The sequence below is a fragment of the Ovis canadensis genome, chromosome 7 (assembly GCF_042477335.2).
Source record: "Ovis canadensis isolate MfBH-ARS-UI-01 breed Bighorn chromosome 7, ARS-UI_OviCan_v2, whole genome shotgun sequence".
Classification (NCBI taxonomy): Eukaryota; Metazoa; Chordata; class Mammalia; order Artiodactyla; family Bovidae; genus Ovis; species Ovis canadensis.
Window position 1 is genome coordinate 49,178,088 of NC_091251.1, and position 23,944 is coordinate 49,202,031.

Here is a 23,944-nt window from a genome sequence, read left to right on the forward strand (position 1 = left end):
TTCTATATAGCTAAGATCCAGTAGACAAATATTTTATGACTTTTAAGGAATATCAGTCATTAGTATTTACCATTACTAGTATAGGATATAGATAAATATAGCTGAGTATTTTTGACAGAACACAATGGAAAAATAAACTGTGAGGGTGTATTATTTTCTTTTGATTGATTTAAATTCAAAGAATAGCTCTCTTGTTTGTGTCAGCATCTCACTGAATACAAAGACTGTTCAATGAAAGTGAACAAGACCTGCATGTCTAACATTCCTTGCTTAGTTGAGAAAATCATGATACATAGAGTTGAAGAGAACTTTGCCTTTAATTTGTATCCTTTGACTTTTGCCAAATTAATTTTCCTAATAATTTTCCAGGGCCTATGGGATAAAGTCACCTAATATTTCCACTTGATATACATGCTTTTAACTATGACAATAATTTCTAATTAAAAGAATCTAGATACCCCACACCCGAGGTAAGAGTAACCCAAGTAAGATGGTAGGTGTTGCAAGAGGGCATCAGAGGGCAGAGACACTGAAATCATACTCACAGAAAACTAGTCAATCTAATTACACTAGGACCATAGCCTTGTCTAACTCAATGAAACCAAGCCATGCCTGTGGGGCAACCCAACACGGGCGGGTCACTGTGGAGAGGTCTGACAGAATGTGGTCCACTGGAGAAGGGAATGGCAAGCCACTTCAGTATTCTTGCCTTGAGAACCCCATGAACAGTATGAAAAGACAAAATGATAGAATACCAAAAGAGGAAAGCCCCAGGTCATTAGGTGCCCAATATGCTACTGGAGATCAGTAGAGAAATAACTCCAGAAAGAATGAAGGGATGGAGCCAAAGCAAAAACAATGCCCAGCTGTGGATGTGACTGGTGACAGAAGCAAGATTTGATACTGTAAAGAGCAATATTGCATAGGAACCTGAAATGTGAGGTCCATGAATCAAGGCAAATTGGAAGTGGTCAAACAAGAGATGGCAAGGGTGAACATCGACGTTCTAGGAATCAGTGAACTAAAATGGACTGGAATGGGTGAATTTAACTCAAATGACCATTACTGTGGGCAGGAATCCCTCAGAAGAAATGAAGTAGCCATCATGGTCAACAAAAGAGTCCGAAATGCAGTACTTGGAAGCAGTCTCAAAAATGACAGAATGATTTCCGTTCGTCTCCAAGGCAAAGCATTCAATATCACAGTTATCCAAGTCTATGCCCCAACCAGTAATGCTGAAGAAACTGAAGTTGAATGGTTTTATGAAGACCTACAAGACCTTTTAGAGCTAACACCCAAAAAAGATATCCTTTTCATTATAGGGGACTGGAATGCAAAAGTAGGAAGTCAAGAAACACCTGGAGTAACAGGCAAATTTGGCCTTGGAGTACGGAATGAAGCAGGGCAAAGACTAATAGAGTTTTGCCAAGAAAATGCACTGGTCATAGCAAACACCCTCTTCCAACAACACAAGAGAAGACTCTACACAAGGACATCACCAGATGGTCAACACCAAAATCAGATTGATTATATTCTTTGCAGCCAAAGATGGAGAAGCTCTATACAGTCAACAAAAACAAGACCGGGAGCTGACTGTGGCTCAGATCATGAACTCCTTATTAGCAATTCAGACTCAAATTGAAGAAAGTAGGGAAAACCGCTAGACCATTCAGGTATGACCTAAATCAAATCCCTTATGATTATACAGTGGAAGTGAGAAATAGATTTAAGGGCCTAGATCTGATAGATAGAGTGCCTGATGAACTATGGAATGAGGTTCATGACATTGTACAGGAGACAGGGATCAAGACCATCCCCATGGAAAAGAAATGCAAAAAAGCAAAATGGCTGTCTGGGGGAGGCCTTACAAATAGCTGTGAAAAGAAGAGAGGCGAAAAGCAAAGGAGAAAAGGAAAGATATAAGCATCTGAATGCAGAGTTCCAAAGAACAGCAAGAGATAAGAAAGCCTTCTTCAGGGATCAATGCAAAGAAATAGAGGAAAAGAACAGAATGTGAAAGACTAGAGATCTCTTCAAGAAAATTAGAGATACCAAGGGAACATTTCATGCAAAGATGGGCTCGATAAAGGACAGAAATGGTATGGACCTAACAGAAGCAGAAGATATTAAGAAGAGGTGGCAAGAATACACAGAAGAACTGTACAAAAAAGATATTCACGACCCAGATAATCATGATGATGTGATCACTCATCTAGAGCCAGACATCCTGGAATGTGAAGTCAAGTGGGCCTTAGAAAGCATCCCTACGAACAAAGCTAGTGGAGGTGATGGAATTCCAGTTGAGCTGTTTCAAATCCTGAAAGATGATGCCATGAAAGTGTTGCACTCAATATGCCAGCAAATATGGAAAACTCAGCAGTGGCCACAGGACTGGAAAAGGTCAGTTTTCATTCCAATCCCAAGGAAAAGCAATGCCAAAGAATGCTCAGACTACCACACAATTGCACTCATCTCACACGCTAGTAAAGTAATGCTCAAAATTGTCCAAGCCAGGCTTCAGCAATACATGAACCGTGAACTCCCTGATGTTCAAGCTGGTTTTAGAAAAGGCAGAGGAACCAGAGATCAAATTGCCAACATCCGCTGGATCATCAAAAAAGCAAGAGAGTTCCAGAAAAACATCTATTTCTGCTTTATTGCCTGTGCCAAAGCCTTTGACTGTGTGGATCACAATAAACTATGGAAAATTCTGAAAGAGATGGGAATACCAGACCGCCTGACCTGCCTCTTGAGAAATCTGTATGCAGGTCAGGAAGCAACAGTTAGAACTGGACATGGAACAACAGACTGGTTCCAAATAGGAAAAGGAGTACGTCAAGGCTGTCTATTGTCACCCTGCTTATTTAACTTCTATGCAGAGTACATCATGAGAAATGCTGGACTGGAAGAAACACAATCTGGAATCAAGATTGCCGGGAGAAATATCAATAACCGCAGATATGCAGATGACCCCACCCTTATGGCAGAAAGTGAAGAGGAGCTAAAAAGCCTCTTGATGAAAGTGAAACAGAGCGAAAAAGTTGGCTTAAAGCTCAACATTCAGAAAACGAAGATCATGGCATCTGGTCCCATCACTTCATGGGAAATAGATGGGGAAACAGTAGAAACAGTTTTTATGATTATACAGTGGAAGTGAGAAATAGATTTAAGGGCCTAGATCGGATAGATAGAGTGCCTGATTAACTATGAAATGAGGTTCCATAAATAATAAATAAACAGACTTTATTTTTTTGGGCTCCAGAGTCACTGCAGATGGTGACTGCAGCCATGAAATTAAAAGACACTTACTTCTTGGAAGAAAAGTTATGACCAACCTAGAGAGTATATTCAAAAGCAGAGACATTACTTAGCCGACTAAGGTCCATCTAGTCAAGGCTATGGTTTTTCCAGTGGTCATGTATGGATGTGAGAGTTGGACTGTGAAGAAGGCTGAGTGCTGAAGAATTGATGTGTTTGAGCTGTGGTGTTGGAGAAGACTCTTGAGAGTCCCTTGGACTGCAAGAAGATCCAACCAGTCCATTCTGAAGGAGATCAGCCCTGGGATTTCTTTGGGGGGAATGATGCTAAAGCTGAAACTCCAGTACCTTGGCCACCTCATGCAAAGAGTTGACTCATTGGAAAAGACTCTGATGCTGGGAGGGATTGGGGGCTGGAGGAGAAGGGGACGACAGAGGATGAGATGGCTGGATGGCATCACTTACTCGATGGACGTGAGTCTGAGTGAACCCCAGGAGTTGGTGATGGACAGGGAGGCCTGGCGTGCTGCCATTCATGGGGTTGCAAAGAGTCGGACACGACTGAGCGACTGAACTGACTCAACTGAACTGTACAAATGGACTTCCTTGCGGGCTTAGTGGTGAAGAATCCGCCTGCAGTGCAGAGCTGCAGGAGACACGGGTTTGATACCTCGGTTTGAAAGATCCCCTGGAGGAGAGCATGGCAACCCACTTCAGTATTCTTGCCTGGAGAATCCCACGGACAGAGGAGTTTGGCAAGATCAGTCCGTAGGATCGTAATGAGTCAGACACGACCGAAATGACTTAGCCGGCATGCAGTCACTGTACATATACTATGATTCAAGTCTAGTGCTGAGTCTTAAGACAAAGATTCCGAAAGCGTTTTGTTTAGCCTTAACAATATCAAGTGGACCCTGTGAGTTATCAGCTGGTTTAGACATTTCACAAAGTGAGTCTTCTTTGCACTTCTAAATAATGATGGTTTGAAGAGTTTATTCAACTTAATACATAGAGTAGCCACTTTTCTCCACTTTTCATTTGGAGATTACATTTTTGTTGTTGTTGTTAAATGGAAAATATTGTATAGAAGTTCTGCAGTTTTAGAACTTATCAGATTATGAATTATTTAATTTTATATATCACTGTTCACTGAAAAGAACATAAGTTGTATCTTCTATTATTAGCCTTTTGGTTGAATATACTTAGGCATCCCACTCCAGCTTTTAAAGGTTATATTTTATTTTTAATATGTCATAGTGCCTAGTACATGGTACTCTGTGTATTATAAATATTGTTAAATTGATTTAGTGTGAAAGATTCATGTTCTGCTAAAACTTCTGTTATGCTTTTTATGAACGGATACATTTAGAGGGAAAAAATGGGCTTAAATTAGATCATCGTACTTGACTATTTCAGCAGAATTTCCAATGTCATTCATCATCTTATTTGAAGTTAATAGTTGAAGGCTGATTTCCTTCATCCAGTATTACATATTGGCTATAATATCAGAGTATTATATGCAAAACACTGGTATTCTATGAAAGAAGGAGGCAGTGCATGGTTTTTGACATATAATTTCTGGGCTACACCAGTGTTTCTGCCACATCAGTATAGGGACAAGTCCTGACAGTAGTCTGAGAACTTCTGGACAAATCACCAAAGCATATTTTTATTACATTCATTGACTTGGAAATTGCAGCTAAAATGACTTACATGCAATTGGATAATTATCCTGTTGGTATCCTGTTTACTAGTCTCTGTGTAGCATTCAGTTCAGTTCAGTCTTTCAGTCGTGTCCAACTCTGCAACCCTATAGACTGCAGCATGCCAGGCTTCCCTGTCCATCACCAAATCTTGGATCTTGCTCAAACTCATGTCCATCGAGTTGGTGACACCATCCAACCATCTCATCCTTCACTGCCCCCTTCTCTTCCTGCTTTCAATCTTTCCCAGCATCGGGGTCTTTTCTACTGAGTTGGCTCTTCATATCAAGTGGCCAAAGTATTGGAGCTTCATTTTCCTCATCAATCCTTCTAATGACTATTCAAGGCTGATTTCCTTTAGGATTGACTGGTTTGATCTCTGTGCAGTCCAAAGGACTCTCAAGAGTCTTCTCCAACACCACCTTTCAAAAGCATCAATTCTTCGGCTCTCAGCTGTCGTTATAGTCCAACTCTCACATCCACACATGACCGCTGGAAAAACCATAACCTTGACTAGACATATCTTTGTTGACAAAGTAATGTCTCTGCTTTTGAATATGCTATCTATGTTGGTCATAACTTTCCTTCCAAGAAGTAAGCGTCTTTTAATTTCATGGCTGCAATCACACCTGTAGTGATTTTGGAGCTCAGAAAAATAAAGTCTGACACTGTTTCCACTGTTTCCCCATCTATTTCCCATGAAGTGATGGGACTGGATGCCATGATCTTAGTTTTCTGAATGTTGAGCTTTAAGCCAACTTTTTCACTCTCCTCTTTCACTTTGATCAAGAGGCTCTTTAGTTCCTCTTCACTTCCTGACATCTGCATATCTGAGGTTATTGATATTTCTCCCAGCAATCTTGATTCCAGCCTGTGCTTCATCCAGCTCATCATTTCTCATGATGTCCTCTGCATGTAAGTTAAATAATCAGGGTGACGATATACAGCCTTGATGTACTCCTTTCCTGATTTGGAACCAGTCTGTTGTTACATGTCAGGTTCTAACTGTTGCTTCTTGACCTGCATGCAGATTTCTCAGGAGGCAATTAAGGTGGTCTGGTGTTCCCATCTCTTGAAGAATTTCTCACAGTTTGTTGTAATCTACACAGTTAAAGGCTTTGGCATAGTCAATAAAGCAGAAGTAGATGTTTTTCTGGAACTGTCTTCCTTTTTTGATGTGTAGCATAGTTCTCTTAGATGTTACAGCAGTTTTCAAGGTGAAATGAGAGAAGACTAAACAGCAGTACTTTAAAGAAAGATAGGACTTGGTGTCTGAGCACTTAAAATGTTTCAGTGTGGCAAACAATGTCTTTGCTTTATCTTATTTGGTAAGGTGCTTAAATTTGGTATGTCTTCCACATCACTGTAAGAAGGGTTTTCATGATACTTTCTTCTCTCTGTCTCTCTCTCTGCTCTTTTGATTTTCTTTTTTTTCATTTCTTATTGATCTTCTCAATAGTTTAGGAAATTTGACTTAAAAACAATAAATAAAAAATCATTTAGCTTGTTAAAATATGGAGAATGGAAGCTTTTAAATTTTAATCTCAATGACTCTAGCTCAATAATTAAAAAAACAACACTGAGATTAGAGGAGAAATTTAAATTGATGAACCTACTTCTTTCCTGAATGGGATGACCCTCCAAATATGGCAGTTGTTTGTGAAATGTTTCTTTAGCTTTGAAAACTAACTTTTTGGTCCTTTATTTCCATGCTGTACCTTTTTGTGGGAGACTGAAAATTGTCATGAACTCAAAAATAGATTTGTAAAGAAAAATTCGTCCCAAATAATAGTCAATTGGTTGAATTCTGTCCTATTAATATAGTGGGAAGAACAGGATTATATTTGGTTGGTCTTTTACATAAAAACACTGTTTCTTTAACCCAAAGAGATTCAGCTTTTGCGTAGAGGTGGATTATTCAAAATGTTCAATGAAAATAGCTTGCTCAGCTGCTGCCAAGCCTTGAGTCAATATAAATGCATTGCAGCCTGATGCAAATGCAGCCCATGCATTGAAAAATTATTAAAATACTTAATGACACAGCTTATAGAAGGAATTCAAGTTTCATTCAGATTCTAGCATCTGAAAGTCTCTTACGACTTTCCTATTTCCTTTTGTTTCAGGACATTGAAATGAGTCTGACTCAGAGACAAGATATACATATTTATATGTTTTATAAGAACAACTAACCTTGAAAAAATGCAGAATAACTTGGAGAGGGCTTAATTATGCTTACTTTTCAAATTCCCAATAGTCCTTTATTTTCTGAACAGTTATTTAACATTCTTGTGAGTGAAGTGCTTTTGAAAGGAGCATTTATTAATGTGTTCAACATATTTGTTTATGGCCTGATATATTTTAAAAATAGCATGTGTCCTAGATTTGGAAAATGTTGTTAGGCTTTTTTATTGTCATATTACTTGCTTTGGATGGCTTATATTCTCAGTAAGTATTTTAATTTTGACTGGAGATAAAGGAGGAAAGATGAAAAAAGGAAACCCACTGAAGTGTTTATAGTGTACAGTTTTTTATTCGGAATTCTCTTTACCAGAGTCTCAAATAGCATTTCTGTGAATCATACATGCAGTGATAATTGATTTTTATAGTGATGAGTTTTATTTTTATAGTGATGTGTTTTAGTTATTGCTACATATTGAAGAACTTCTGAATCATTAAAGAAACATTATGATTAGATTAGTTTGGTGTTAAGTATTAAGAAGATTATATATCCTTTCAGGGTACAATGTGTCACTCACTAAGCTGTTCCGCCTGCTTGGGAAAGCTGGTGAGGGCAGGTTAAACATCCATTATGTTAGCATATATTGGATTGAAAGGGACCTTTTTTCCCTCTATTGGCTTCATGTGTGGCATAATATTTTAGAAACATGTCTAGATAGTAGCTGAGTCCATCCTGATCATGTCTAGTTTTAAAGGAAACCAGGTCTTTGGCTCAATTTGGACTGTCTTCTGCATTGATCTTTCCACGAGTCTGCCTCTTGCCTCCTTCTTTCCCCTGTACATCTCTCACAAATTTAAAAAGATATTTATAAAATGTACTTTTATTTGTGCCACACTTCATCTGCTCATCAGACTGCCATGTGTTCTTCCTCTGTACCCAGCCTCCCACCTCCATTTCAGTCTCTTTTTTGGTTGGCATCCACAAGTTTGGGGTAGTGGTAAATGGAGGACAGAAAAGGGTACAAAAAAAAAAAAGAAAAATGATTAAGATAGCAAAAGAGGAAGTGAAACAACTATAAGAGACAAAGTTGAGTTTTTAGAAACTCAGGGCATATAATTTACAGTTTAGTTGGTTTGGGTGCAATATGGAAATACAAGTTGCGCTCTGTATCTGTGGGCTCCATGTATGTGGAGTCAGCAAACCACAAACTGAAAATATTTGAAAAAAATCCAGAAATTTTCAAAATGCAAAACTTGAATTTGTTGTGCACAGTGGCAACTATTGACATAGCATTTTACATTGTATTAAATATTATAAGTTGTCTAGAGATTACTTAAACTGCAGAGGAGAATATGTGTAGGTTATATAAAAATATTGTATCATTTAATGTAAGGAACTTGAGCATCCATGGATTTTGGTGTCTCTGGGAGTCCTCTCTTGGAACGAATCTCCTTTGAATATCAAGAGACACATATTGTCTTAAGTTTCTCAAGATGGTTTTATATAGCTAGGAGTATGAGCTGGGCTGATTTCCTCTGTCAGAAATTGCAGATGATGTTGCTGCTTTGGAAACCAATGACTGATGATTCAGTCTAGGAATACATGTATCTCCAATATTATTGGCATTTTAATGTTCACTTATGCATAATACATCTGATATCTAAGAAAATATGATAGTCTGAGAAACTATCTTTTAGAATCAGGCTGGGAAAGATCATTTCACTCTTAGGCTCCCATGTGATTGTGCCTCATGGATAGCACAATAGATTCTGAAAAGAGATTTGAGTTAGACTGCCGGGGTCCAGCCCTGGTGGATCCAGGGTAATTCGAAGCGGGGACAGCATGGCTAGGAAAAACTTATTTATTCAGAAATATAAAAAAAGATTAGGAAAGAATAGTGTAGTGGGAAATTTAGTGGAGAAAAGATGCTAAATAACTTGGTTTACGCGGAAAACTAATAAAGTTCCAAGATAAGGAACTTGCACCATCTATGTTAGGCCACCAGTGCCCACTTGAATAGCGGAGGGTGCCCTGCCTTAGGCTCCCTCTTGCATGGGTCTTAGAAGCCAGGGCAAGTAAGTAGACTCAGAGAGCCTCCACACCCCAGATGGGAATTCAGTCTGAAAAGGAGAGGGAGGGAGAGGGAGAAAGAGAGAGAGATTTGACACTGGGGAAACCAGTCTTTCCAGTGACTGGCCCCTCCTCTATTGGCCTTTTATACTTTTGATTGTACATAGAGATCAATGGATAATACAAAATTATGCAGTGTCAACAGCCCTTACTCTTATCGAGACCAGGCTTTCTCTCTGCATACCTAGTTGTATACACAAGTCTTAGGTGATTTACATCATCTTCTGGACAGAAGGCCAATTAGCATTTTACAGCCCTTTCCTGATAAGGGTAATAGTGTTGTTCTTCCCAAAGTCTGGTGCCACTGTCAGAAAGCACTAAATAAAGTTATATTCTTACATAGCAAGGACACAACAATTTATAACAAGGAAAAGGAGTACAGTGATTTATAACGGAGAGAAAATTCATTAACTCAAAAGTCTAGTGTTGCTAACATCAAAACTACTACATTCCTATTTCTGCATCCCGATTACATTGATTAATATCCTCCCAGGTGCCTAAAAGATAAAGGATATGGAGGCCTGGTGGCAAACATTAACTCAACAATGGAACCCTTCACCAAACTAATTCTTAACTCTAAAAGGCTCTATATCTTTAAGATGCTTTAAGCTGCATGCCTCTCGTGGTTGGGGGGCTGTAAACAGTCACAAGTTGTAAAAGTCCAGGCAGACCAGTCAGGTAAGTTAGAAAGTCACCAAAGGGGTTTAAACCGAGACATTCCTTTTATATGCAGGAGACTGTTAACTGGAGCTCTGAGTTAACTCTTTCCAGAGAAAAGTGGTAATGTCAGAAGAGTATAGTATAGCAGACAGTAAACAGACAGATTTTAGTTTCGGAGTAGATGCTCAGGCAGAGGACCCCTGGAGACCTGACTCGCCTTGCCTAACAAGTCTCTCCGCATGACTTTGTCATGGGTGGGATCCCCCGTGCTGGCTCCCGGCATTAGACAAAACAAACTGTGAGACTGGGGAATTTTTCATACCACATTTAACTTCCCCACATGGCATTTTAGTTTATTTTCAGACGCTCCCTCTAACATCTTGTTGTTTCAGAGTTTCTTCTTTTTCACTTTTATCCAATTGGAGCTCCTCCTAAAAAATAGGAGGTTGAAATTTATGTCAACTCTGTTTACATTTTAAACCATGTTTATTGTAAACAAAACAGAGATTCAGAAAATTATCCAAATCAAGTATATGGTGCAATGAATTATAATAAGGTAAGCATTGTCCGAGTAAGATGGTAGGTGTTGCAAGAGGGCATCAGAGGGCAGAGACACTGAAATCATACTCACAGAAAACTAGTCAATCTAATCACACTAGGCCCCCAGCCTTGTCTAACTCAATGAAACCAAGCCATGCCTGCGGGGCAACCCAAGATGGGCGGGTCATGGAGGAGAGGTCTGACAGAATGTGGTCCACTGGAGAAGGGAATGGCAAGCCACTTCAGTATTCTTGCCTTGAGAACCCCATGAACAGTATGAAAAGACAAAATGATAGAATACCAAAAGAGGAAAGCCCCAGGTCATTAGGTGCCCAATATGCTACTGGAGATCAGTGAAGAAATAACTCCAGAAAGAATGAAGGGATGGAGCCAAAGCAAAAACAATGCCCAGCTGTGGATGTGACTGGTGACAGAAGCAAGATCTGATACTGTAAAGAGCAATATTGCATAGGAACCTGGAATGTTAGGTCCATGAATCAAGGCAAACTGGAAGTGGTCAAACAAGAGATGGCAAGGGTGAACATCGACATTCTAGGAATCAGCAAACTAAAATGGACTGGAATGGGTGAATTTAACTCAAATGACCATTATATCTACTACTGAGGGCAGGAATCCCTCAGAAGAAATGAAGTAGCCATCATGGTCAACAAAAGAGTCCGAAATGCAGTACTTGGATGCAGTCTCAAAAACGACAGAATGATCTCTGTTCGTCTCCAAGGCAAACCATTCAGTATCACAGTTATCCAAGTCTATGCCCCAACCAGTAACACTGAAGAAACTGAAGTTGAATGGTTTTATGAAGACCTACAAGACCTTTTAGAACTAACACCCCAAAAAGATGTCCTTTTCATTATAGGGGACTGGAATGCAAAAGTAGGAAGTCAAGAAACACCTGGAGTAACAGGCAAATTTGGCCTTGGAGTACGGAATGAAGCAGGGCAAAGACTAATAGAGTTTTGCCAAGAAAATGCACTGGTCATAGCAAACACCCTCTTCCAACAACACAAGAGAAGACTCTACACAAGGACATCACCAGATGGTCAACACCAAAATCAGATTGATTATATTCTTTGCAGCCAAAGATGGAGAAGCTCTATACAGTCAACAAAAACAAGACCGGGAGCTGACTGTGGCTCAGATCATGAACTCCTTATTAGCAATTCAGACTCAAATTGAAGAAAGTAGGGAAAACCGCTAGACCATTCAGGTATGACCTAAATCAAATCCCTTATGATTATACAGTAGAAGTGAGAAATAGATTTAAGGGCCTAGATCTGATAGATAGAGTGCCTGATGAACTATAGAATGAGATTCATGACATTGTACAGGAGACAGGGATCAAGACCATCTCCATGGAAAAGAAATGCAAAAAAGCAAAATGGCTGTCTGGGGGAGGCCTTACAAATAGCTGTGAAAAGAAGAGAGGCGAAAAGCAAAGGAGAAAAGGAAAGATATAAGCATTTGAATGCAGAGTTCCAGAGAATAGCAAGAAGAGATAAGAAAGCCTTCTTCAGGGATCAATGCAAAGAAATAGAGGAAAAGAACAGAATGTGAAAGACTAGAGATCTCTTCAAGAAAATTAGAGATACCAAGGGAACATTTCATGCAAAGATGGGCTCGATAAAGGACAGAAATGGTATGGACCTAACAGAAGCAGAAGATATTAAGAAGAGGTGGCAAGAGTACACGGAAGAACTGTACAAAAAAGATCTTCATGACCCGGATAATCATGATGGTGTGATCACTCATCTAGATCCAGACATCTTGGATTGTGAAGTCAAGTGGGCCTTAGAAAGCATCCCTACGAACAAAGCTAGTGGAGGTGATGGAATTCCTGTTGAGCTGTTTCAAATCCTGAAAGAAGATGTTGTGAAAGTGTTACACTCAATATGCCAGCAAATTTGGAAAACTCAGCAGTGGCCACAGGGCTGGAAAAGGTCAGTTTTCATTCCAGTCCCAAAGAAAGGCAATGCCAAAGAATGCTCATACTGCCACACAATTGCACTCATCTCACACGTTAGTAAAGTAATGCTCAAAATTGTCCAAGCCAGGCTTCAGCAATACGTGAACCGTGAACTCCCTGATGTTCAAGCTAGTTTTAGAAAAGGCAGAGGAACCAGAGATCAAATTGCCAACATCCGCTGGATCATAGAAAAAGCAAGAGAGTTCCAGAAAAACATCTATTTCTGCTTTATTGACTATACCAAAGCCTTTGGCTCTATGGATCACAATAAACTGTGGAAAATTCTGAAAGAGATGGGAATACCAGACCACCTGACCTGCCTCTTGAGAAATCTGTATGCAGGTCAGGAAGCAACAGTTAGAACTGGACATGGAACAACAGACTGGTTCCAAATAGGAAAAGGAGTACGTCAAGGCTGTCTATTGTCACCCTGCTTATTTAACTTCTATGCAGAGCACATCATGAGAAACGCTGGACTGGAAGAAACACAATCTGGAATCAAGATTGCCGGGAGAAATATCAATAACCTCAGATATGCAGATGACACCACCCTTATGGCAGAAAGTGAAGAGGAACTAAAAAGTCTCTTGATGAAAGTGAAAGAGGAGAGTGAAAAAGTTGGCTTAAAGCTCAACGTTCAGAAAAGAAAGATCATGGCATCCGGTCCCATCACTTCATGGGAAATAAATGGGGAAACATTAGAAACAGTGTCAGATTTTATTTTTGGGCGTCCAAAATCAGTGCAGATGGTGACTGCAGCCATGAAATTAAAAGATGCCTACTCCTTGGAAGAAGAGTTATGACCAACCTAGATAGTATATTCAAAAGCAGAGACATTACTTTGCCGACTAAGGTCCGTCTAGTCAAGGCTATGGTTTTTCCAGTGGTCATGTATGGATGTGAGAGTTGGACTGTGAAGAAGGCTGAGTGTCGAAGAATTGATGCTTTGGAACTGTGGTGTTGGAGAAGACTCTTGAGAGTCCCTTGGACTGCAAGGAGATCCAACCAGTCCATTCTGAAGGAGATCAACCCTGGGATTTCTTTGGAAGGAATGATGTTAAAGCTGAAGCTCCAGTACTTTGGCCATCTCATGCGAAGAGTTGACTCATTGGAACAGACTGTGATGCTGGGAGGGATTGAGGGCAGGAGGAGAAGGGGTCCACAGAGGATGAGATGGCTGGATGGCATCACTGACTCGATGGACGTGAGTCTGAGTGAACTCTGGGAGATGGTGATGGACAGGGAGGCCTGGTGTGCTGCAATTCATGGGGTCGCAATGAGTCAGACCCGACTGAGCGACTGAACTGAAATGAACTGAACTGAACTGAAGCATTGTCCAGGTCAAGAAATAGAACCTTTCCAGAGATGAGAGAGAAGAGGTGACCCGAGAACCCTCTTCTATTTGTACCATTCCTATTATAACCTTCTTCCTCCTGCCATTATCCTAACTTTTATAATAATAATGTCTTCCTTGAATTTTTTATAGTTTTAACACTAAAATATGTATTCCTAGACATTCTAGTTTAGTTTACATTTTAAAAAATTTAACATGCTTTTAAGTCTTTTTAAATTGTCGATTTAACCCCATACCTTTTCCATCCCTTTAATTTCCTTACAACTAAAAAATTGGAAAATTTGTTATGTAGAGTTTCCCATATTAAAAATTTCTGAATTTTAGTGATCCTATCCTTTTGGTACAGTGCAGTGTGTTTCTTTGTCATGGATATTTCTAACACTGCTGGTGCTACTGCTGTTGCTGCTGCTGCGAAGTCGCTTCAGTCCTGTCCGACTCTTGCGACCCCATAGATGGCAGCCCACCAGGCTCCGCTGTCCCTGGGATTCTCCAGACAAGAACACTGCAGTGGGTTGACATTTCCTTCTCCAATACATGAAAGTGAAAAGTGAAAGTGAAGTTGCTCAGTCGTATCCGACTCTTCACGACCCCATGGATTGCAGCCCACCAGGCTCTTCCATCCATGGGAGTTTTCAGGCAAGAGTACTGGAGTAGGGTGCCATTGCTTTCTCCGATTTCTAACACATTGGCTGCTAAATCCAGAGGGAGGATCTGATACAGACTTGATTCCTTTGTCAAGACTATACATAATATCTGTATTAATAGTTGTAGAAGGTACTTATCTAGTTTTCTCTCTTTTTGTAATTTTTTGGCAGCAATTGATATTTAATGCTTATGTCAGTCATTCATTGGTAGCTATGAATAGTATTTTCTACTTTATTATTTCTTTTTTTCATTGTTTATTGGAATATTTTTATAAAGAGACACTTCCCCTTATCTCCCATTTGATTGTTCAATCACTCAGTCGTGTCCGAATCTTTCATAATCTTCATGGGGTTCTAAAGGGTGCTGTTCATATAAAAAAAGCTAGATCATATCTGCTGCTGTACCTTTATGTATTAGTTTTCAAGATAATGAGTTAGGTCCCTATCATTATCTGAAGGTGATCAATATTTAAAACTTTATTATGAACTCATGAATTTGAACATACAGTTAGATTTCAAGCCATTGCAATTTGTATCACTGTTGAAGCTCACATACTGTATGATTAAATTATTTAATCCTTATGTTTCTACTGGCTATAGTTGTTATTTTCAATCGAGGGATGGCTTCTTCAGTAACTGAGTCTTTTTTTTAACTTTTATTCTTTTATTTTAAATGTTTTTCCAGTTTGAGATATAACTGACATATAGCACTGTGCACAGCATAATGACTTCACTACATATATTGTGAAATGACTGCCACAGTAAGTTTAGTCACCATCCATCATCTTATACAAATAAAAAAGAAAGAGAGATTAAAATTTTCTTTTATGATGAGAACTCTTAGGAGCTACACTCTTAACAACTTTTCTATCATACAGCAGTTTTATTTATTATCATCATGTTATTATTTCCAATATTTATTTTGTAACCAGAAGTTTGTGTCTGGCTTCTTCAGAAACAAAATATATATCTGGCTTTATCTATATCTGGCTTCTTCATCCAGAATGTTGAAATTCATCCATGTTATTGCCCAAATCAGTAGTTTATTAAAAAAAATTGTATTGAGGAGTATTATGGATGTACTGCATTTTTTGTTTGTTTTTGTGTTTTAAATTCACTCATTTGTTGATAGAATTTATTCTTATATCCCCTTCTACAGAATGTAAGTGGCTTTATTCTATTGTTTTAATAAAAGAAAAACATGTTTAATCATAAGTACATAAAAACATTTAAAGAGAAAATGAAATGAATTTATAATCCCATCACCCTAAACTAACCACTGTTAACATTTTGATCAATACCCTTCCAGAATTTTCTGTGCATAATATACAGAAATAAAATTGTACTTGATTCTACTTAATGTTATCCTTTAAAAATCTGTATGTGATAAGTGTATTTTCATGTGAATAAATACAGACTGTCCCATCATTTTTAATGTATGAATATAAATTAACTGATATTTAAATAGTTTCTATTTTTCTACCAAAAATAATGCTATTGAATAATTACTGAAAATAATGCTATCATATATAATTGCTTTTATATTAAAGATGCAGGACATTTCCTGACCCAGTCATACCTCCTTAGAAATTTCTGAATGGGTAGCGGAGTAGAAGACAACAAACTGCCAGAACTTCCTTGGTGGTCCAGTGGTCAAGACTCTGAGCTCCCAATGCAGTGGGCCTGGGTTCAATCCCTGGTCAGGGAAGTTGACCTTGCATGCTGCAACTAAGTGCCCACATGCTACAAGGAGATCCTGTGTGCCAGAACTAAGACTCAGGGCAGACAACAGCAATAAGACCGTGCACTGCCTCTCCCTCCACACAACTGAGGGGTTTGTCTAGGGTTCCATAACTTGGGACTTAAAGTGATGAGATGAGTAGTAGCAATTAGATTTTTTCTTAAAAATTTTGTAACTGTGAAATTGTGAACCAACAAGCTGCTGTAGTCACTGATAGCATTTTTTTTTTTTTTTAGGGTGCAGTAGTTGTGATACATGGGCTTAGTTGTCCAATGACAACTAAGGAATATGAGGGATCTTCCCCGACCAGGAATCAAAACTGTGTCCCCTGGTTTTGCAAGCAACTTCTTTTTTAAAAAATATTTTATTTTTTATTGAAGTATAGTTGATTTACATGTTTCAGATATATAGCAAAGTGATTCTATATATATATTCTTTTTCAGATTTTACCATTATAGGTTACACAAGATATTGAATATAGCTCCTTGTACTATACAGTAGGTCTTTCTTGTTTATTTATTTTATATATAGTAGTGTGTATCTGTTAATCCCCAATTTATCCCCTCCCCACTTTACTCTTTGGTAACCCTAAGTTTTTTTAAAATTATTATTAATTTATTTATTTTAATTGGAGGCTAGTTACTTTACAATATTATGGTGGTTTTGCCATACACTGACATGAATCAGCCATGGGTGCATGTGTACCCCCGTTCTGAACCCCTCTTCTACCTCCCTCTGCATCCCATCCCTCTGGTTGTCCCAGTGCACTGACTTTGAGTTTCCTGTTTCATGGATTGAACTTGGACTGGTCATCTGTTTCACATATGGTAATATACATGTTTCAGTGCTGTTCTCTCAAATCATCCCACCCTCACCTTCTCCCACCCAGCCCAAAAGTCTGTTCTTTACATCTGTGTCTCTTTTGCTGTCTTACATATAGGGTGGTCATTACCATCTATCTAAATTCCACATATATGCATGAATATACTGTATTGTTGTTTTTCTTTCTGACTTACTTCAATCTGTATTATAGGCTCCAGTTTCATCCACCTCATTAGAACTGACTCAAATGTTGTTTGTTTGTTTTTTAGCTGAGTAATATTCCATTGTGTAAATGTACCATAACTTTTTAAAAAATTTTTATTTTTACTTTATTTTACTTTACAGTACTGTATTGGTTTTGCCATACATTGACATGAATCCGCCACGAGTGTACATGAGTTCCCAAACATGAACCCCCCTCCCACCTCACACCCTATATCATCTCTCTGGATCATCCCCATACACCAGCCCCAAGCATCCTGTATCCTTCATCAAACATAGACTGGCGATTCGTTTCTTACATGATAGTATACATGTTTCAATGCCATTCTCCCAAATCATCCCACCCTGGCCCTCTCCCACAGAGTCCAAAATTCCATTCTATACATCTGTGTCTTTTGCTGTCTCGCATACAGGGTCATCATTACCATCTTTCCAAATTCCATATATATGTGTTAGTATACTGTATTGGTGTTTTTCTTTCTGGCTTACTTCACTCTGTATAATTGGCTCCAGTTTCATCCATCTCATTAGAACTGATTCAAATGTATTCTTTTTCATGACTGAGTAATACTCCATTGTGTATATGTACCACAGCTTTCTTATCCATTCATCTGCTGATGGACATCTAGATTGCTTCCATGTCCTGGCTATTATAAACAGTGCTGCGATGAACACTGGGGTACACGTGTCTCTTTCACTTCTGGTTTCCTCGGTGTGTATGTCCAGCAGTGGGATTACATAACTTTCTTATCCATTCATCTGCCGATGGACATCTAAGTTGCTTCCATGTCCTAGCTATTGTAAACAGTGTTGCAATGAATATTGGGGTACACATGTTTCTTTCAGTTCTGATTTCCTTGGTGTGCCTGCTCAGCAGTGGGATTGCTGGGTCAAATGGCAGTTCTATTTCCAGTTTTTAAAGGATTCTCCACACTGTTCTCCATAGTGGCTGTACTAGTTTGTATTCCCACCAACAGTGTAAGAAGGTTCCCTTTTCTCCACACCTCGCTAGCACTTATTGTTTGTAGACTTTTTGAAGGCAGCCATTCTGACCAATGTAAGATGGTACTTCATTGTGGTTTTGATTTGTATTTCTCTGATAATGACTGATGTTGAGCATCTTTTCATGTGTTTGTTAGTCATCTGTATGTCTTCTTTGGAGAAATGTCTGTTTACTTCTTTGGCCCATTTCTTGATAGGGTCATTTATGTTTCTGGTGTTGAGCTGCATGAGCCGCTTGTATATTTTTAAGAGTAATTCTTTGTCAGTTGCTTCATTTGCTATTATTTTCTCCCATTCTGAAGGCTGTCTTTTCACCTTGCTAATAGTTTCCTTCATTGTGCAAAAGCTTTTAAGTTTAATTAGGTCCCATTTATTTATTTTTGCTTTTATTTCCATTACTCTGGGAGGTGGGTTATAGAGGATCTTACTGTGATTTATGTCATAAAGTGTTCTGCCTATGTTTTCCTTTAGGCGTTTTATAGTTTCTAGTCTTACATTTAGATCTTTAATCCATTTTGAGTTTATTTTTGTGTATGGTGTTATAAAGTGTTCTAGTTTCATTCTTTTACAGGTTGTTGACCAGTTTTCCAAGCACCACTTGTTAAAGAGATTGTCTTTTCTCCAATGTATATTTTTGCATCCTTTGTCAAAGATAAAGTGTCCATAGGTGTATGGATTCATCTCTGGGCTTTCTATTTTGTTTCATTGATCTATATTTCTGTCTTTGTGCTGGTACCATATTGTCTTGATGACTGTAACTTTGTAGTTTAGTCTGAAGTCAGGCAGGTTGATTCCTCCAGTACCATTCTTCTTTCTCAAGACTGTTTTGGTTATTTGAGGTTACCTATTACTTTGCCAGCAAAGGTCCATCTAGTCAAAGCTATGGTTTTTCCAGTAGTTATGTGTGGATGTGAGAGTTGGACTATAAAGAAAGCTGAGCACCGAAGAATCGATGCTTTTGAACTGTGGTGTTGGAGAAGATGAGAGTCCCTTGGACAGCAAGGAGATCCAACCAGTCAATCCTAAAGGAAATCAATCCTGAATATTCATTGGAAGGACTGATGCTGAAACTTCAAAAATTTGGCCACCTGATGCAAAGAACTGACTCATTTGAAAAGACCCTGATGCTGGGAAAGATTGAAGGTGGGAGGAGTAGGGGACAACAGAGAATGAGATGGTTGGATGGCATCACCGACTAAGTGGACATGAGTTTGAGTAGGTTCCGGGAGTTGGTGATGGACAGGGAAGCCTGGTGTGCTGCAGTCCATCGGGTTGCAAAGAGCTGGACCCACCTGAGTGACTGATCTGAACTGAGCTGTGTTTCTATACAAATTGTGAAATCATTTGTTCTAGTTCTTTGAAAAATACTCCTGGTAGCTTGATAGGGATTGCATTAAATCTACAGATTGCTTTGGATACTATACTCATTTTCACTATATTGACTCTTCTGATCCATGAACATGGTATATTTCTCCATTTTTTGGTATCATCTTTGATTTCTTTCATCACTGTTTTATAGTTATATATATATATATGTCTTTTGTTTGTTTAGGTAAATTTATTCCTAAGTATTTTATTATTTTTGTTGCAATGGTGAATAGGATTGTTTTCTTAATTTCTCTTTCTGTTTTCTCAATTTCTCTTTCTGTTTTCTCATTGTTAGTGTATAGGAATGCAAAGGATTTCTCTGTGTTAATTTTATATCCTGCAACTTTACTATATTCATTGATTAGCTCTAGTAATTTTCTGGAGGAGTCTTTAGGGTTTTCTCTGTAGAGGATCATGCCATCTGCAAACAGTGAGAGTTTTACTTCTTCTTTTCCAATCTGGATTCCTTTTATTTCTTTTTTTCCTCTGATTGCTGTGGCTAAAACTTCCAACACTATGTTGAATAGTAGCGGTGGGAGTGGGCACCCTTGTCTTATTCCTGACTTTAGAGGAAATGCTTTCATTTTTTCACCATTGAGTATGATGTATGCTGTGGGTTTATCATAGATGGCTTTTATTATGTTGAGGTATGTTCCTTCTAGGCCTGCTTTCTGGAGAGTTTTAATCATAAATGGATGTTGAATTTTGTCAAAGAATTTCTCTGCATCTATTGAAATAATCATATGGTTTTTATCTTTCAATTTATTAATGTGGTGTATCACATTGATTGATTTGTGAATATTGAAGAATCTTTGCATTCCTGGCATAAAGCCCACCTGGTCATGATGTATGATCTTTTCAAAATGTTATTGGATTCTGTTTGCTGAAGCTTTGTGGAGGATTTTTGCATCTATGTGTATCAGTGATATTGGCTTGTGGTTTTCTTCTTTTGTGGCATCTTTGTCTGGTTTTGGTGTTAGGGTGATAGTGGCCTCATAGGATGAGTTTGGGAGTTTGCCTTCACTTCCTCTGCAATTTTCTGGAAGAGTTTGAGTAGGATAGGTACTGGTTGTTCTCTAAATTTTTGGTAGAATTCACCTGTGAAGCCATCTGGTCCTGGACTTTTGTTTGTTGGAAGATTTTTGATTACAGTTTCGATTTCAATGCTGGTGAAGGGTCTGTTAAGATTTTCTATTTCTTCCTGGTTCAGTTTTGGAAGGTTATACTATTCTAAAAATTCATCCATTTCTTCCAAGTTGTCCATTTTATTGGCATATAGTTGCCATATGTAGTAGTATTTTATGATCATTTGTATTTCTGTGTTGTCTGTTGTGATTTCTCCATTTTCATTTCTAATTTTGTTGATTTGATTCTTCTCCTTTTTTTCCTTAATGAGTTTGGCTAATGGTTTGCCTTATTTATCTTCTCAAAGAACTGGCTCTTAGTTTCGTTGATTTTTTCTGTAGTCGCCATTGTTTCCTTTTCATTGAATTCTGCTCTGATTTTTATGATTTCTTTCCTTCTACTAACCCTGGCATTCTTCATTTCTTCTTTTTCTAGATTCTTTAGGTGTAAAGTTAGGTCATTTATTTGATTTTTGGAGGTAAGCTTGTATTGCTATGAACTTTCCTCTTAGCACTGCTTTTCCTGAATCCCATTGGTTTTGTGTTGCATTTTCATTTTCATTTGTTTCTATGCATATATTGACTTGTCATTTCTTCCATGATCTGTTGGTTATTCAGAAGTGTGTTGTTTAGCTTCCATATGTGTGCATTTTAAATGGTTTTCTTTTCCTGTTCAGTTCAGTTCAGTCACTCAGTCATGTCCAGCTCTTTGTGACCCCAAAACCACAGCAGACCAGGCGTCCCTGTCCATCACCAACCCCTGGAGTTTACCCAAACTCATGTCCATCGAGTGGGTGATGCCATCCGGCCATCTCATCCTCTGTCGTCCCCTTCTCCTTCTACCCCCAATCCCTCCCAGCATCAGAGTCTTTTCCAATGAGTCAACTCTTCGCATGAGGTGGCCAAAGTATTGGAGTTTCAGCTTCAACATCAGTCCTTCCAAAGAATACCCAGGACTGATCTCCTTTAGGATGGACTGGTTGGATCTCCTTGCAGTCCTGGGGACTCTCAAGAGTCTTCTCCAACACCACAGTTCAAAAGCATCAATTCTTCAGCGCTTAGCTTTTTTCACAGTCCAACTCTCACATCCATACATGACCCCTGGAAAAACCATAGCTTTGACTAGATGGACCTTTGTTGGCAAAGTAATGCCTCTGCTTTTGAATATGCTATCTAGGTTGGTCATAACTTTCCTTCCAAAGAGTAAGCACCCTTTAATTTCATGGCTGCAGTCACCATCTACAGTGATTTTGGAGCCCCCCAAAATAAAGTCTGCCACTGTTTCCATTGTTTCCCCATCTATTTCCCATGAAATGATGGGACCAGATGCCATGATCTTCGTTTTCTGAATGTTGAGCTTTAAGCCAACTTTTCACTCTCCTCTTTCACTTTCATCAAGAGGCTTTTTAGTTCCTCTTCACTTTCTGCCATAAGGGTGGTGTTATCTGCATATCTGAGGTTATTGATATTTCTCCCGGCAATCTTGATTCCAGCTTGTATTTCTTCCAGTCCAGCATTTCTCATGATGCACTCTGCATAGAAGTTAAATAAGCAGGGTGACAATATACAGACTTGATGTACTCGTTTTCCTATTTGGACCAGTCTGTTGTTCCATGTCCAGTTCTAACTGTTGCTTCCTGACCTGCATACAGATTTCTCAAGAGGCAGGTCAGGTGGTCTGGTATTCCCATCTCTTTCAGAATTTTCCACAGTTCATTGTGATCCACACAGTCAAAGGCTTTGGCATAGGCAATAAAGCAGAAATAGATGATTTTCTGGAACTCTCTTGCTTTTTTGATGATCCAGCGGATGTTGGCAATTTTATCTCTGGTTCCTCTGCCTTTTCTAAAACCAGCTTGAACATCAGGGAGTTCACGGTTCATGTATTGCTGAAGCCTGGCTTGGACAATTTTGAGCATTATTTTACTAGCATGTGAGATGAGTGCAATTGTGTGGCAGTTTGAGCATTCTTTGGCATTGCCTTTCTTTGGGATTGGAATGAAAACTGACCTTTTCCAGTCCTGTGGCCACTGCTGAGTTTTCCAAATTTGCTGGCATATTGAGTGCAGCACTTTCACAGCATCATCTTTCAGGATTTGAAACAGCTCAACTGGAATTCCATCACCTCCACTAGCTTTGTTCGTAGGGATGCTTTCTAAGGCCCACTTGACTTCACATTCCAGGATGTCTGGCTCTAGATGAGTGATCACATCATCATGATTATCTGGGTCGTGAATATCTTTTTTGTACAGTTCTTCTGTGTATTCTTGCCACCTCTTCTTAATATCTTCTGCTTCTGTTAGGTCCATACCATTTCTGTCCTTTATCGAGCCCATCTTTGCATGAAATGTTCCCTTGGGATCTCTAATTTTCTTGAAGAGATCTCTAGTCTTTCCCATTCTGTTCTTTTCCTCTATTTCTTTGCATTGATCACTGAGGAAGGCTTTCTTATCCCTCCTTGCTATTCTTTCAAACTCTGCATTCAAATGGTAATATTTTTCCTTTTCTCCTTTGCTTTTCTCTCTCTTCTTTTCACAGCTATTTTTAAGGCCTCCTCAGACAGCCATTTTGCTTTTTTGCATTTTTTCCCCTGTGGTTGACATCTAATCTTACCTTATTGTGATCAGAAAAGATACTTGAAATGATTTCAATTTTTTGTTTTACCGTGGCTAGATTTATGGCCCAGGATGTGGTCTATCCTGGAGAATGTTACTTGTGCACTTGGGAAAAAGGTGAAATTCATTGTTTTGTGGGTGAAATACCCTATAGATATCAATTCAGTCTAACTGGGCCACTTTATCATTTAAATCTTGTGTTTCCTTGCTAATTTTCTGTTTAGTTGATCTATTTATAGGTGTGAGTGGGGTGTTAAAGTCTCCCACTATTATTTTGTTACTGTTAATTTCCCCTTTCATACTTGTTAACATTTGCTTTATGTATTGAGGTGCTCCTATGTTGGGTGCATATATATTTATAATTGTTATATCTTCTTCTTGGATTGAGCCTTTGAACATTATGTAGTGTCCTTATTTTTGCGATCTTTATTTCCAAGTCTATTTTATCTGACATGGGTATTGCTAGTCCTGCTTTCTTTTGGTCTCCAGTTACATGAAATACCTTTTTTCCAGCCCTTCATTTTCAGTCTTGTGTGTGTCCCTATGTTTGAGGTGCATCTCTTATAGACAGCATATATAAGTGTTTTGTTTTTGTATCC

General features: G+C 38.7%; 1 non-coding gene across 1 annotated transcript; it reads left to right on the plus strand.

Annotated features, from left to right (window-relative positions):
- The first annotated feature begins 16,086 nt into the window (after positions 1–16,086).
- Positions 16,087–16,159, plus strand: TRNAG-CCC (transfer RNA glycine (anticodon CCC)). The gene has a single exon. It is a non-coding gene; the product is annotated as a tRNA-Gly (tRNA).
- The last annotated feature ends 7,785 nt before the right edge of the window (positions 16,160–23,944 follow it).